Source organism: Tachypleus tridentatus, chromosome 9 (genome assembly GCF_004210375.1).
Source record: "Tachypleus tridentatus isolate NWPU-2018 chromosome 9, ASM421037v1, whole genome shotgun sequence".
In the NCBI taxonomy this organism is placed as follows: domain Eukaryota; kingdom Metazoa; phylum Arthropoda; class Merostomata; order Xiphosura; family Limulidae; genus Tachypleus; species Tachypleus tridentatus.
The window spans coordinates 93,352,138-93,367,833 of record NC_134833.1 but is presented as its reverse complement, the minus strand read 5'-3'; the positions used below and the strand labels follow the sequence as shown (position 1 = coordinate 93,367,833).

Here is a 15,696-nt window from a genome sequence, read left to right as displayed (position 1 = left end):
TAGAGGGAAGGCAGCTAGTCATTACCATCCACCGCCAACCTTTGGACTACTCTTTTACCAACGAATAGTGGGATTGATCGTCACATTATAACGTCCCCACTGCTGAAAGGGCGAGCATGTTTGGTGTGATGGGGATTCGAACCTGCGATCCTCGAAGTACAAGTTGAATGCCTTAACCACCTGGCCACGTCGGGCCTATTTTTGTGGAAGCTAACAATAGGTTTTCTCTGGATTTACGTACCTGATTTTCAACTGACGGACTAGAAAGACGGTAGTTAGTCTATTGTATATACAATCAGCTCATGGGCTACTATTATCTTACCTAGATGTAAGGTTTGTTCGTTTTCCTGACCCAGGACCTCACGTTGCGGAACGCTTTTTTGCGGAAATCAAGATGCTTATTTCTTTTCAATTTCGCATAAAGCTACTCGAGAGCTATCCATGGTAGCTGTCCCTAATTTATCAGTGAAAGACTAGAGGAAATGCAGCTAGTTATCACCACCCACATTCAACTCTAGGGCTACTCCTTTACCAACAAATAATATAACACCCCCAGGACTGAAAAAGTGATCATGTTTGATCCCGCGATCCTCAGATTGCGAATCGGGCTCCTTAACCACCTGGTCGTGTCAGGCCTGCAGCAACCGGAAGCAAACCACAGATTTTTAGAATCACAGTCCGGATACATTAAGCACTAAACCACGTCAGTTACCACTCCTCTTTCAAGAAACCACAAATCTCCGGACCCACGAAATACTACGCCACTTTAGACCCCTACTTTCTATAAACAAGTAGAGTTTATCGATATGATTTTACCCGGTTCTCTAAGGGCGTAGTATAAAGGTAATAAAAAGTTCAGACAGAAACTGTAAAAACCTCTGTACCTTCATTCACTCTGCAGTAAGTAAGAGGCTTATATGGCTGAAAAGTGGATTTTAATACCTACAGTAGGCATAACACAAATATGTTAATATTTTTGTACTTAACAACAAACAACAAAAACTCTGGTTGTATTATTTATAAAATCATAATATGATGTTTTGCACAAATGTGTCTTTAAAAAGAGTCTAGGTTAAAAGGACACCTCAACTATAAGGCCTGACGTGGCCAGATAGTTAGGACGTTCGACTTGCAATCTGCGAGTCGCAAGTTCAAATCCTCGTCCCACAAAGCATACCTTGGGAGCGTTATAACGTCTCGATTAATCATACTATTAATTGGTAAACGGGTAGCTCAAGAGTCGGTAGTGGGTGGTGATGACTAGCTGGCATTTCTCCAGTCTAAATTAGGAATGATTAGTAAAGATAGCCCTCGTGTAACTTTGCGTGAAATTAGGAACAGACCAATATTCTTCAACTTTAAAAACAAACAACATCCAGTGAATACCTTGCAAGTGGTGCATGAGTTCATGTGGCTAAGGTGCAACCAGAGATATATAGGGTCTACCACTGTACCGTACTCAATTAAAAGAACATTGTAACACTAAATCCTACAACACCAATAGTACTACCAACCATTGTCTAAATAATCTGATGTTGTACCAACATCCATTTTTTTTTCCGCGTCATTTTCCATACTAGTAAATAATTCCACCTTAGAATGTCAGAACCTTCTCTCATTAAGCTGAGAAAACCAGCTCTTAACCAGAAGATGAGCACACTGTCATTACATTTTCAGTTGTGAAAGTCTAAAGAAGGAGCAGAAAAAGAACTTAAGACTGTTGAATATGAAGTGGACTAAAACTTAGTAACCTTTATCTTTAAACTAAAACAGAATAGCTTCCAAAAAAAACTAATATATCCAATTAGGTTTTTGACTATCAGTTGTTTTGGAGAACAGAATAACAATAAATAATCATTCTTTTTGATTTGTTAATCACTTAATCACCCCTACGTGAAGAGTAATCTTAACGAACTCCAGAATATCATCGTGTGTGAACTGTATCCTTAGCAAACGTCTGAATAACGCTGTGTCAAGTGTAACCTTAACGTTAGAATATCATCAAATGTGAAAATTACTCTTAACAAGCGGTAGAAGGATACCAATGTGTTAAAAAAAAAACTCAACAAACAAAATAATCCATTACTTCTATAGATCTCTAAACTTGAACAACATAACGTAATAACAATCGAACTGGACTGGGCGGTTGACGGAAAATCCAAGGTTCATATTGCAATTGCCTCTGAGCACGTTCCGCGGTTTCAGTTATGAATGCATTATAAGAGTGACAGTAATCCACTTATTTAGTTAAATACTGGAAAAGCCCTTCTGACAGTTGGTGTTTATGACTAGGCGCCTCTACTCTGATTATTAGTTTAAAAATAAAGACGACTTTATCTGAAGACCCTAAGGGTCTCTGACTTGACCACTTAGCCCACATACTCAAAAAAGTACTACCAAAAATACCAAACAGCATACCAACCAAAACCTGTTTGTACGAATTATATTACTTGTGGCTAAAACTAAAACTAAGGTCTAAACGTGTCAAGATGAATGATCGAATTGTAAACATATAAACCTGGAACAATATTAATACAGGTTCACATGCAGCCCAGCAGCTAAGGTGTGGTATAATTTTGGTGTTTATAGTTAAAGTATGGAGAAATATATCGCTTAAGTTAACACCTGAGCGAGGACGCTAATTAATAATAAACGATTAATCTTATGTCAATCCCAAATAAACATACGGGTATGTGGAAAATGTGTAATACTTCCTTTAAAGTAAAGTATCCACGTTCGTCCTTTTTGTTACATCTTATGCTGAAACAATTGATTATTTTCATTGGAAATGTCAAAGACAGTTACTTTTTCTGCCATGAAAACACTCTAGTGGGCACACCCTTGGCCTTTAATAAGATTGAGCTATTAGAGATGACAACATGGTGAAAATTGCACGATGTCGCTGGCATAGTTTTATTTGCCTCAACTTTACTCAATTATCTATAATTAATTTCAAAACTACCATAAATTAAAATTGACTTTAGAAAATACGGACAAACTACTAATTACTTAATTACATTAACAGAGGAAATAATAAACAACTTTAATAAAAAACACTGCTCATTAACAGAGGAAATAATAAACAACTTTAATAAAAAACACTGCTCGTTAACAGTGGAAATAATAAACAACTTTAATAAAAAACCACTGCTCGTTAACAGTGGAAATAATAAACAACTTTAATAAAAACCACTGCTCGTTAACAGTGGAAATAATAAACAACTTTAATAAAAAACACTGCTCGTTAACAGAGGAAATAATAAACAACTTTAATTAAAAACACTGCTCGTTATCAGAAGAAATAATAAACAACTTTAATAAAAAAAACACCGCTTGTTAACAGAGGAAATAATAAACAACTTTAGTAAAAATCACTGAACATTAACAGATGAAATAATAAAGAGATTTAATACAAACCATTGCATGTTAACAGAAGTAACAACGAACATCTTTAATAAAACAGATACTTACGTTACCAGAAGAAATAATGAATAGCTTTAATAAAAACCACTGTACGATCAGATGTTTCCTCGAATTAGAGAAAGCATTCGTTAAAATTTGGCACAAGGTCTTAGATATATATATTTTCCAAAATGGGATTTCCTGATAAAATTATTCGTTGGCTAAAACTTTCCAAAGGGTCGGAGCATCAGAGTAAGCGTGGAAAGTACATTCTTTATTATATATATGTAAATGAAATGCCTTTAGAAAATACAGTTCTCAAATGATGCGATCATTTGAAAGAGTGCCCAAAATCCTATAGCAACATCATACAATATACAGAATAAATGTAAGAGAACAATTCTGTAACAAATGGAGAATCAAAATGAACAGCCACAAAACACGGGTAATATTGTATTCATAAAATAAACTGACAAAGAAGAACAAAACCATAACTATATATATAGCTGGGACACTCCTCGAAGTCACCTCATCTGCAAAATTCTTAGGATTAATTTTCGTTCCAAAACTAATGTGGATTGAACATATAAAGAATATTAGAAATCATAGCTGGCATAGAGCGAGATATCTTGTGAGTCTGGTAGGTAATAATCAAGGAGTCTTACCAGATACAACACTTATAAAACATACATTAGGCCTGTCATAGATTACACCTACATGGTTAAACGTTTATAACACACAGATTGAGCATCCATAGAAAACACAAATCTTTATACTCACAAAGGCCTATGACAGACTAAACAACCTTCTACACATAGTTCGAGCATCCCTTGGTTACCTGATAGACTCCTTGAAAACTCATATACTGTAAGAAAATAAAAAAAACACAAAAAAACGACGTATCGAGCAGTTTGTAAAGGTACCTGATGGACAAAATCAGAAGTCTCTGACCATTAAACAAGATAAATAGCATTATTAAAACGGGCACTATAGAATTTTTCCAATAGATTTATAAATTTATTTTTAAAAGGGTTTAGTTTGTGTGTGCTAAAAAACTGTATTTGTTCATATTACATTATTACTTCAATTCACTGTAGCGTAAACGCAGGACATTGAACAAGCCTACATCAGCAATTTGTGTGTGTTATTATGTAAAATTGATGACATCGGCTCATAATATGAGCAAGGCCTTCAAAAGCCAATGAGAAATTTTATTTATGGACGCTAAAAAATAAATGTAGAATCACCGGAAAAGTTCATTGTGGGTTAAATAGAACCTCAGCATCCAGAACACAGAATCGTTAGCGTAAAGACCGTGGAAACATCTTGCAGTGTAAACTCTACCAAACTACGTTATCAAAAAACAGAAATTTTAAACAATAAAAAATACGGAAAATCATTTCAGAAGGAAAACAAATTAAGCACGAAATCTAAAACACCTGAACAGCAATAAGAATAAAAGACAAAAAATCTACTGTTAGGGGGAAGGGGTTGAAGGTGTACCTGATCCCAGGTTCAACAAATTCAGACCAAAAGATCAGATAGAGCGAACAATGTTCTAAACACTAGTAGACATCATGATAAAGTAATACTCAATTAAAACAATGAGAAAAACTCTGAAAGTTCTAGTAGCATAGAGCAATAATGCAACAATCGCTAATTCACAACAGTTGATTTACACAACATACAGTTACGTAAACATGTTTGACATAAACTATCACTTCTAAAAATAAATTTAACACTCGCACTATGTAAACTATCTAAATCATAAATGTCGTATTAAACTGAAACAGTCGTGTATATCTAACCACTGCAGACGATTTTGGTCTACTGAGCTTATTCTTCGTACTATTACAGTCGGTTTTCGTTTACTGACCATAATTTTCATGGCAAACTTTCCATCTAATCTGCGATCATTCTTCGGTTTATGAACAGGTATTATCACGCTGAATGCTTTATGTGTTAAACAAGTTACAACATTGGTTCATGGATAAACTAAAACAGTTTAAACCGTCATTCACTTCAATGTGCAAATGGGAACAACATTGAGTGAGATAATTATATATAAAATAAGAGAATGGCCCTTCATTTGCATTTAAAATTACATGACCAATCATCAGATGTTTTATGTGCAAGACAATGGGCTACATAGAAGGGTGGTTTAACTTTGTCGTAGCCATAAAGTTACACAATTCTAATGTATCTTAAAAAAATATTTTTGACTTATTTTTATTCTAATCTGTTCCGTTAATTAATCTTTAGTGGCACAACATTTTAATGGGGGCTTATTTACTGAATGCAAAATACACATAGCGCAAAAAGAAAATGAAACATTACAAAAATAAAATGGTATTTGTCGTTAATGTGTGACTTGCGTTAACCAGTCAACACAAATTAATTATTACCATCCAATATTTCAACAAGATATAAATCTCAGTGTAAAACTTTATGTAGACAGTTTATACATACTCTAGCGCTAAGCTATATGACATACTAACTAGTCTGTATCTGTTGCTTGTTTGTTTTTGAAACTCGTGCAAAGCTATACGAGAGCTACCTGCGCTAGCCGTTCCTAATTAAGCAGTGTAAAACTAGAGGGAAGGCAGCTAGTCATCACTACCCACCCCAACTCTTGGGCTACTCTTTTACCAGTGAAGAATGGGATTGACCATCACATAATAACGTCCCCATGGCTGAAAGGGCAAGCATGTTTGGTGTGACGAGGATTCGAACCAGTGACCCTCGGACTACGAGGCAAATGAGCAAAACCTTAACTAAGATAGCGTTGTTATTTGATAAATAAATATTTTGCTTACGACCCCCAGTAGCTAAGCGGTAATGCTGAGAATTTATAATGGTAATACCCAAAATTCAATTCACATACCATTTAAGGCTTTGCTCATTTTGTCCCCTGGTGGCACAACGGTATATCCGCTGACAGATCGCTGACTACTATAAACCAGATTTATGTAGTTTCGTACTTAATAACAAACAACAACAAGTATTCATTTTAATATTCATAATCAACAAATTTGTTGTTTTAACAGCGCTGTTTCGAAGTAATTGAAAAAAGCAGAATCAGTGTGAGGATTAATAACACAATATTATTTATATTAACAAAAAGTTATTTCATTATTATTATTGTTGTTCTTTTTCTTCAGTAAAGCACTCACTCGTCATATAAATCATTAGAATGAATTGTTTAATCATTTTGGTACCCTCACAAGGACTGGTCATCTTATGATATTAAATTAGTTCTAGATTCATAAAAGAAGCTATGTAAAATGATCTTATTTATAAAAATATAAAAATAGAAATTTGAAATAATAAAATAGATATTTCGAAGATTTTAACCAAAACTGTTAACGTAAGTAAATAATATAACATACAATGGTTGCAACCATTATATTAATTTTTTTCGAATATACTAATCAGTAAGTCAAATGACAAACACAGACAATGTAAAGTCGTGGCGAAACGGCATGTATCAGACCTAAATTTTAACATTGTTTAGCATTTTTCAGAAAGTGTTATGTCACTGAAAACTGACCCCTTTCGGGAAAAGTGTATAACAGATTTTGCCTCAAAACATACATATAATCATATCCTAAAAGTGTTTTCAGACCGTAAGTTTCAATTTCCAAAAGAAGGATATCGTTCATTCTTAATGGCATTGGAAAAAAAAAAAAAAAAAAACTTGTGGAACCAGGACAATCCAGGAAGATACATGTAACGTGAACAGGAACCATGTTAAATAAAGTGCATCATTTAGAGAGCTCACAAACGCAAAGATCAGTGTTGAGCAAAAGCTGACCACGTGTCCTAGGCAACGTTAAAAAATATAATCAAGAAGGATCTCTATCTCGAAAAACAACACAAACATCAAACAACTGGAGAATGAAGCAAGTATTCATGATATTCCATATGAAGACATGGCGTTTACATCTCAGATATGGCTTTCCTTTCGGTTAACTGTTTAATCAGTCACTGGAAAAACCACCATTCTTACACACTAGATTGCTTATGAAATGTAGGCAGAGAATAGTGGTGAGCTTTTGACATGACAGCCTTAGGATGGAAACTTTTACGATAGATATCACGCTACAAGATATTGTCAAAGTGGTCGGGAGTCAGATAGAGCATGAACGTACGTAGGGAAATGGATTGTTAGCGACGTGATGAAACTCTAAAATACTTTTTACATATGCTTAACATTAGTACCTTGTTCATTGAATGCATAAACAATATCATAGGTTTGATTGACATATTATCGTAAAATTCATTCGTAGTCCTTTCCTCGAAGGCATGTATGTTTGAAAAGATAATTGCCAAAACTGCTCAACAGTCGAATTGTTAATAAAATATGAATTAATCGAAAAACATATCCTGAGTTTTCCTTGTCTAGGAAACGAAATAAAGTTTGTCTTATACGTGCTTCGTTTTTGAATTCCCAGTACGATTTTGATCAATGAGGTGTGTTTATGGAAAGAATTCCGTGGAATCACTTTTAGAAACTTAAGGGAAACAATGTTGAGTAAAACTTTGAGTTAATTCTTGGGGGTCGTTCTTTTTCATCCGTGAACTGTTTAAGAATATTGAGTCAAAATAAGTCAAACAACTGAGTTAATCTTAGGATCTCTGTTTCGCAAACTACTTACAGATTTTGATGCAGCATAAATCAAAGAGCTGATTTAATCTGGATATTTCTGTCTTGCAAACTTCTCACAAATTTTGGAATGGTGTACAATGAACATTGGAATGTAAGCGACATGTTTGTAGGTCCGCTGATAAACAAGAATTCTTATTCTTATTATATTTTAGAAAATATAAATTATAATAATACGCAAGTTGTCGGCGTATTTCTTGTGAAGTTTATTGGTAATACGTATTTTTACTGGTAATTTCCCTCGTACATTTTTGATATTAGGAATAAATATTATTCTTCAAAGAAAAGATAAATAAGTGAATACAATATATGTAACCTTAGCAACAGGTTGCCTAACCCTTCACTTTGAAAGTCTATGGATTGAAGTAATAAAAGCTGTAACAATTTATCATAAAAGCTGGACATTGTTTGGAAGAGAGAGCATAATCATTATTTTCGGAAAAGTATGCCAGCCTTCCTATTGGTTGCAATTTGTTAAAATAGGTTGAGCGGTATTGTTGGATCATAGTGAGCATAGTGCATCCCTAAATATCTCGAAAGAGCGTTGCCTAGGTAACCAGAAGACAACAAACGTTATAAGGCAACCGCGTTCGCGCATGATAACTACGACAAATAACTTCCTAAAAGCATTAGTCAGTCTCTGTGTGTAACGTCTGGAAGAGCAGACCGTCAGGTTTGATATTGGAAGATCTGGAATAATAATATTGTCCCAACTTGTTGAGGTAAGTAGGAATTATTGACAAGTAATAGCATTTAAAGTTAGCTTTGGTTCTTTTAACTACATTTCCATAACAATTCTAATATGTTAATATCAGTCTTTTAACCTATTACTTAAGAACATTTGAGTAAAAGACTTTTAACTTAATCTCGATATTTTAAACTATTATTATTTTAAACTACAAATATATGCATAAAAAAACACTTTTAACTTGTAACCTACGGTTTACTTAGCTTACGAACATTTGCGTAATGAAACTGTTACCATGATCTTTTAACCTGCTGTTTATTTAAGAATATTTACATGACCGATTTTGTGACTTACAGTTTTAGTTGAATGTCAAAATGTTTTATTTAATCAAGCTTTATGTTTGTTATTAGTTACATCACGTAAAACTAACACGCTTTAAATATTGAAAAATGAGACTTATTGTTTACATGTTATTAGAAAGAACTATAATTTGCTATTGTTTTTCAAAAGTACACGTATTAACGCCTTTGTTAGAACTAGCTGTTGTGGGAGACATGTTTGAAGCAATCAGTGTGAACTTTATTACGTTCAACATTAGTTATACTACAGTAATGTAGCTCGGAAATGTAATAATGTTTCTCTCATTTGGTTCTCCGTTTCAAGTGTCAGATGAGAAGAGATTTTAAGAGAAACATTTAGCGTTAATGTTAACGAAAGGACATACAGTTTTCCAACAGGCAACAGGTTAGAAACTCCAGAAGTGAAATTTCCATCACACGTATAGTAATTATTCGTAGCTATTTTGTCCGTTAAAATAGATAGTGATTTTGAATGGCTTGAAATCACCCACGTAAAAACGATCTACTGGAATATCCCATGGAACAAAAAAAATGTGTTGTTCCTATCATCATGTTATATCCTGTGAGAACAAACATCACACGAAAAGTTGAGTGATTATTTAAACATTCTTTTCTGTTAGTTTCGTTTTTTGCTCATGAGTTGTACAAATGTTTTCGCAAGCTATCCTAGTAAGTAAGTAATTTAAGCGAGTTTTTAATAATATATTTTATATTACATCGTAAAAAAATTCATATGTTTTTATATAACACAATTCGAAAAGAAGAGTAGAACGTAATACATCTCACTAAAATAAAGAAAACAAAACATACAGAACCGTAATAAGTGCTTATGTACTTTAAAAGTAAATTATTCATGAAAAAGTGGGGAAGAGTAAATTTTTTATACTTGAGAGAGGGTGTGTGTGTGTGTTCTTATAGCAACACCACGTCGGGCTATCTGCTGAGTTCACAGAGGGGAATCGAATCCCTGATTTTAGCTGTGCTAGCGGGGGATATTTGAAAGATAAGTTGTTTATGTTCTCTTGGACAGAGCAATGCTTCTCTGTACAACATACACATAAATATAGTCAAATCATGCACCATCAAGTGCTATTTATATTAAGAATCACGTGAATATCGTATAAGAAGCTGCGATGAGACTTAAGCTGGTAAAAATCGATGCAACACTTTAAATATATTCGCCTCAACTTAATTCTATTAGGATAGTATTAGCCTTTATGTTTAAGCTCTCACGCAAAGCGTATTTAAGAAGTATCACGATCCTTGATTATAAATTTCTTAATGTTGTTTGTCTCTTGTACTGGGTGTTAATATGGTTACGTTCTCCTGACAAGGACAACAGTCGAAGAGTAAATAGGGAAAATAAAGACATCAGGTATTACAAAGAGAATGAAGTAACGACTCGAAAATAATGGCCATTATGTTACAGAGCATTAATTATGTACGTAGCTGATTATCTTCAGTCTGTCGTATGAACTTAATAAATTGTTATTATGATTCTGTAATAATTTCAACATATATAACGTGAGAAATCTCTCAGTAAGTTTTATCGAACATTCTTATCGTCGTCTGTAACGCCTTCTTGTAAGATTATCTGACTTGTATCTATCTCTATATAAATATATATATATTATAACTGTAACCCAAAACACATTAGCATGAAATTTTTAAAAATACGCTGTACATTTAAAAAAAATGATCCTATGATACAAGCTACAACATGGGATTATAAAGTCTATCCTAAGTTTTGTAGGTGACTGAAAAATAGGACCCACATTGCGGTGAGGATACACCGTCTATCAGTCTTAAACTCCAATTCGCTAGTCTTACATAAGAAAATTATAAATTAGGAGAACGAGATGTTAATCATAAAGAATAATAGGAGAAAATCAACTGAGCAGAGATTTTGGTCACAAATAAATAAAATAAAATAATATGATTACACTTTTTAGAGATTATAACGTAAATTAAAACAAGAACGAAACCAATGTTTAGAAAATTAGGGATTGATTAGGTGGACAGGATAAACCTGAACTGAATATTCTCTTCATTGATTGAAGCAGCTGAAGTAACAGTTAGGTTTTTCTTCTACTCTAAAGTTTTTGACACGTCTTATACGTATAAGAAACTCCAAAAGTAAGAGGAACAATGGCCATTGTGTTTCATATGTTTTGTTAGATTTTGTTTTTATAGAAAGTATTTTTAAAACTATTTAGTTATGGATTTAGCAAACACACACAAACCTAATTAAATTTTCCAATATATGAAAGAGAAAGTTCCATTTCCTATTGGGAATAGTGCTATATGTGATGAGTTAAATCATGGAGTTCTGATAAACTGCTATCCTGTTACAGAAAATCGATATACTTCTTCGCCTGAAATGTTATACATTATATCTCCAAACAAATGGAAGCTGTTCACCTTTTATAAACTGTGTATGTCAAACACAAAGGGGGGAGGTTCTGACTTTATATACAAAATGAAAGAAAGACGAGCGTTTGACTGTTTTAACGTTAAATGTGCGAAGCAAAGTGATTTTCTATTTCCAGATAAAAAGTGTTGTTTTCCTGCATCTTGAAACAATTGAACAGTTTGTATTCTTACCTTTTGTTAAATGATATTTTCTCTTACGTCTTCATTTTGAGAAAAAATAATTTGCTTCTGATTTCTTCCCTTCTGAAATAAAGTGTCTGTGAGTATTTCACCTTTCTGAAAGAAATTCGAAAAGTAAACCCATGAGTTATCGTTTGAGATGGACTATACGTTATTACCCATGTTTTCCCAATTTGAAGAAGAAAATGCTCGTATCAACGTCTTATTTCTTCAGAACAGCACGAAGAAGAGACAAAATAAATATATATTTGCCAGATATTTCCCGTTTGTAAGATGGAATAAGTTTATCTTAGCCATAGTGTCCCTATTTGTAAGACGGAATAAATTTCCATTAGCCATGTTTCTCCTGTCTGTAAGACGGAATAAATTTCCATTAGCCATGTTTCTCCTGTCTGTAAGACGAAATAAGTTTATCTTGGCCATAGTTTCCCTGTTTGTAAGACGGAATAAATTCATCCTAGCCATATTTTCCCCCTTTGTAATACGGAATAAATTTATCTTAGCCATAGTGTCCCTGGTTGTAAGACGGAATAAACTTCTATTAGCCATGTTTCTCCTGTCTGTAAGACGGAATAAATTTATCTTAGCCATATGTTTTCATGTTGTAAGATGGAATAAGTTCATGTTTTCAATATTTTGCTCGTTTGTAAGACGAAATAAATTTATCTCAGCCACAGTTTCCCTGTTTGTAAGAAAATAATAAATTTATCTTAACCATGTTTCTCCCGTTTGTAAGACGAAATAAGTTTAGCTTTGCCATATTTTCCCTATTTGTATGACGGAATAAATTTATCTTAGCCATATGTTTTCATGTTGTAAGATGGAATAAGTTCATGTTTTCCATATTTTGCCCTTTTGTAAGACGAAATAAATTATCTTAGCCATAGTTTCCCTGTTTGTAAGAAAATAATAAATTTATTTAAACCGTGTTTCTCCTGTTTGTAAGACGAAATAAGTTTAGCTTTGCCATATTTTCCCTATTTGTATGACGGAATAAATTTATCTTAACCATATTTTCTATGATTGTAAGACGGAATAAATTTATCTTAGCCATATGTTTTCATGTTGTAAGATGGAATAAGTTCATGTTTTCCATATTTTGCCCGTTTGTAAGACGAAATAAATTATCTTAGCTATAGTTTCCCTGTTTGTAAGAAAATAATAAATTTATTTAAACCGTGTTTCTCCTGTTTGTAAGACAAAATAAGTTTAGCTTTGCTATATTTTCTCTGTCTGTATGACGGAATAAATTTATCTTGGCCATATTTTTCAGTTTATAAGATAGAATAAATTCACCTTTTCCATATTTTGCCCGTTTAGAAGACGGAATAAATTTATCTTAGCCATAGTTTCTCCTGTCTGTAAGACGAAATAAATCATACTAGCCATATTTTCCCTTTTTGTAAGACGGAATAAATTTATCTTAACCATAGTTTCTCTGTTTATAAGAAAGAATAAGTTTATCTTGGTCATGTTTTCTTCCCTGTTTCTAAGAGAAACGATAGTATTTGTATTTTTTTTTTCCTGCTTGAGATGGAATGAAGTGTTCGTAGTTATGTTTTTTTTTCCTTCTCTCTCTTTGTACTATTCTGGAGAAGATGTTATTTCCATGTTTCAAGACAAATAAATGATTTAATACTAGACCGTAGTGACCTAGATGATCATCTTAAGCTGTCTTGCACAAAGTGGTAAAAGTCTGAATGTTTTCATTAGATTATTATTTTATCTCTTAAATGCTCGTTTTTACTTACGGTAATTTGTTTGTGAGAGAAGTATATAACAGGAAATGTATTTCAGCATGACTAAGATTCATAACGCTGAAAGAGAAGCTGTCTCACTAATTACTTTTCATGCAGCAGTTTCGTATAATTTATTTTGTTGTAGGATTTCACGCTAATGTTTTCGCCAGCTTCACATCGAAACATGTACGAGTTCACGCCATTAATAACACATTTTGAGAATCTCAGTGTAATAACGTGATATTTCCTTGGATATATGTAATGTACCATAAAGTGCGCTGAAAAACGTTTGATTTAGAGCTGAAACGTTGTCAAGCGTATGGACATAGTGGAAACACTAAGAATGCACTTTCTGGAAAACAAAGAGCACCGAGGTGCTAAAAGTGTTGCGACAAACAATCGTTATTGAAACAGATGATTATTTAGATGTGAATATTTGGTGAATGAATGTTTTCACTTTTCTTCACTACACGATAGGACCAGCTCGGTTACCGTCATTTGAATAAAACATGTTATTAAATCCACCGAAATCGACAGATGTCAAAGTCAGCGTTACTGAAAAACCAACATGGTTAATTTATTAGGTTGTCCTGAAATAATAGTTGGAATTCTCACGATGATATTTAGAAGCTGAATATTGAGTAACTTATCGTTGGTTGGTTGGTTGGTTGGTTGGTTTGTTTAATCCAACGTTTGTCGCTTACAAGGTGTCTTAATTGTCTGCTGTTTCAACTCTACTCAAAGTAAGTTTCACAACCCCCAAGGCAGCATGGACAAGAAAGATTTTTGTCTTATTTTCCTCTACGACTTCAAACTTGAACGAAAAGCTACCGAAACTACACGGAACATCAGCCAAACATTCAGCCATGGATCTGTTACTTAACGTACAGTTAAGCGTTGGTTCCATAGGTTTTGACATGGAGATTAATGTGTTCAAGACCTTAGATGAAAACGCATTAAGGGAAGCAGTTGAGACAGACCTTCGCAAAACAGTACGTGAGCTTGCAGAAAAGCTAGGCATAAGCAAATCAAGCATTGCCAACAACCTGAGTGCGAGGGGAAAGACGAAAACTTAAATAAATGGGTTCCGCTGGGCTGACTGAAGATCAACAAGACCAGCGTTATGAGGCCTGTCAAGGATGACGCTCCAAAAAATTGAACGAATTCGGAATCTAGGTTCTGTCTCATCCACCTTATTCCTCAGACCTTTTCCCCTACAGATTTTTATTTTTCAAGTACTTTGACAACTTTTTGAACAATAAATGCTTTCAAAACCAGGCAGCTGCAGAAGAAGCTTTCAGGGAGTTCCTTGACCACAGAAATTTTGATTTCTACAGAAGGGGCATAAACAGTATCGTTACACATTGGTAAAAGTGTGTTGAAAGAAATGGTGCTTACTTTGATTAAAGCATGTTTTACAACACTGGTTTATACTTTTCCAAACTTCGCAGTTCAAACATGGCATTTATTTCTGGACAACATAATACTCGAACAAAAGATATGGTTAATTTTCTCGAACAAGCGACAAGGTTAACTTTACTGAACAATTGATATGGTTTATATCCTCGAAGAAGAGACATTGTTGACCTTTACCAAACAATCGACAAACGTTACAGCTAACTTACCTAAACTAACACCATGTAATCCTAGCATCTCCACTCTTGGCTCTTTACACAGTGGCGTCGAAGTTTAATTAAATATTATTCAGACAAACAAATATTGAATTATCGTCCTGTAATCTAACTTTTAAAAATACAGTTAATACATTTTTCACAACACATGCTATCCATAGAACATAAAGTAACATACTACTTGAATAAGACTGATATAATAAATCTATATAACCATATTCTAAACTGGAAGCCATAAAATCTTTAAAATAAAATAAAAATCATATTGGTTATGGAAAATGTAATATAATGCTATGTTTTTTCACTTTAGGTTCGTTAAGAATTAGTTTTTGAAACGTGTGTTTTATAAGTTAAATAGGTATGATAAGCGATAACCATAATTAGAAACAATAGTACAACTAGTGTGGGCCTGACATGGCCAAGCGCGTAAGGCGTGCGACTCGTAATCCGAGGGTCGCGTGGTTCGCGCCCGCGTCGCGCTAAACATGCTCGCCCTCCCAGCCGTGGGGTGTATAATGTGACGGTCAATCCCACTATTCGTTGGTAAAAGAGTAGCCCAAGAGTTGGCGGTGGGTGGTAATGACTAGCTGCCTTCCCT

At 33.8% G+C, this 15,696-nt stretch overlaps 1 protein-coding gene across 1 annotated transcript in view; it reads left to right on the top strand.

Moving 5' to 3' along the window:
- Positions 1-8,605: 8,605 nt before the first annotated feature.
- LOC143225772 (CD151 antigen-like) overlaps positions 8,606-15,696 on the top strand; it is a 28,267-nt gene continuing 21,176 nt past the window's right edge. The window contains exon 1 of the mRNA XM_076455757.1: positions 8,606-8,790. The gene's annotated coding sequence lies outside the window, so the exon portion shown is untranslated. The remainder of the gene's footprint in view (positions 8,791-15,696) is intronic.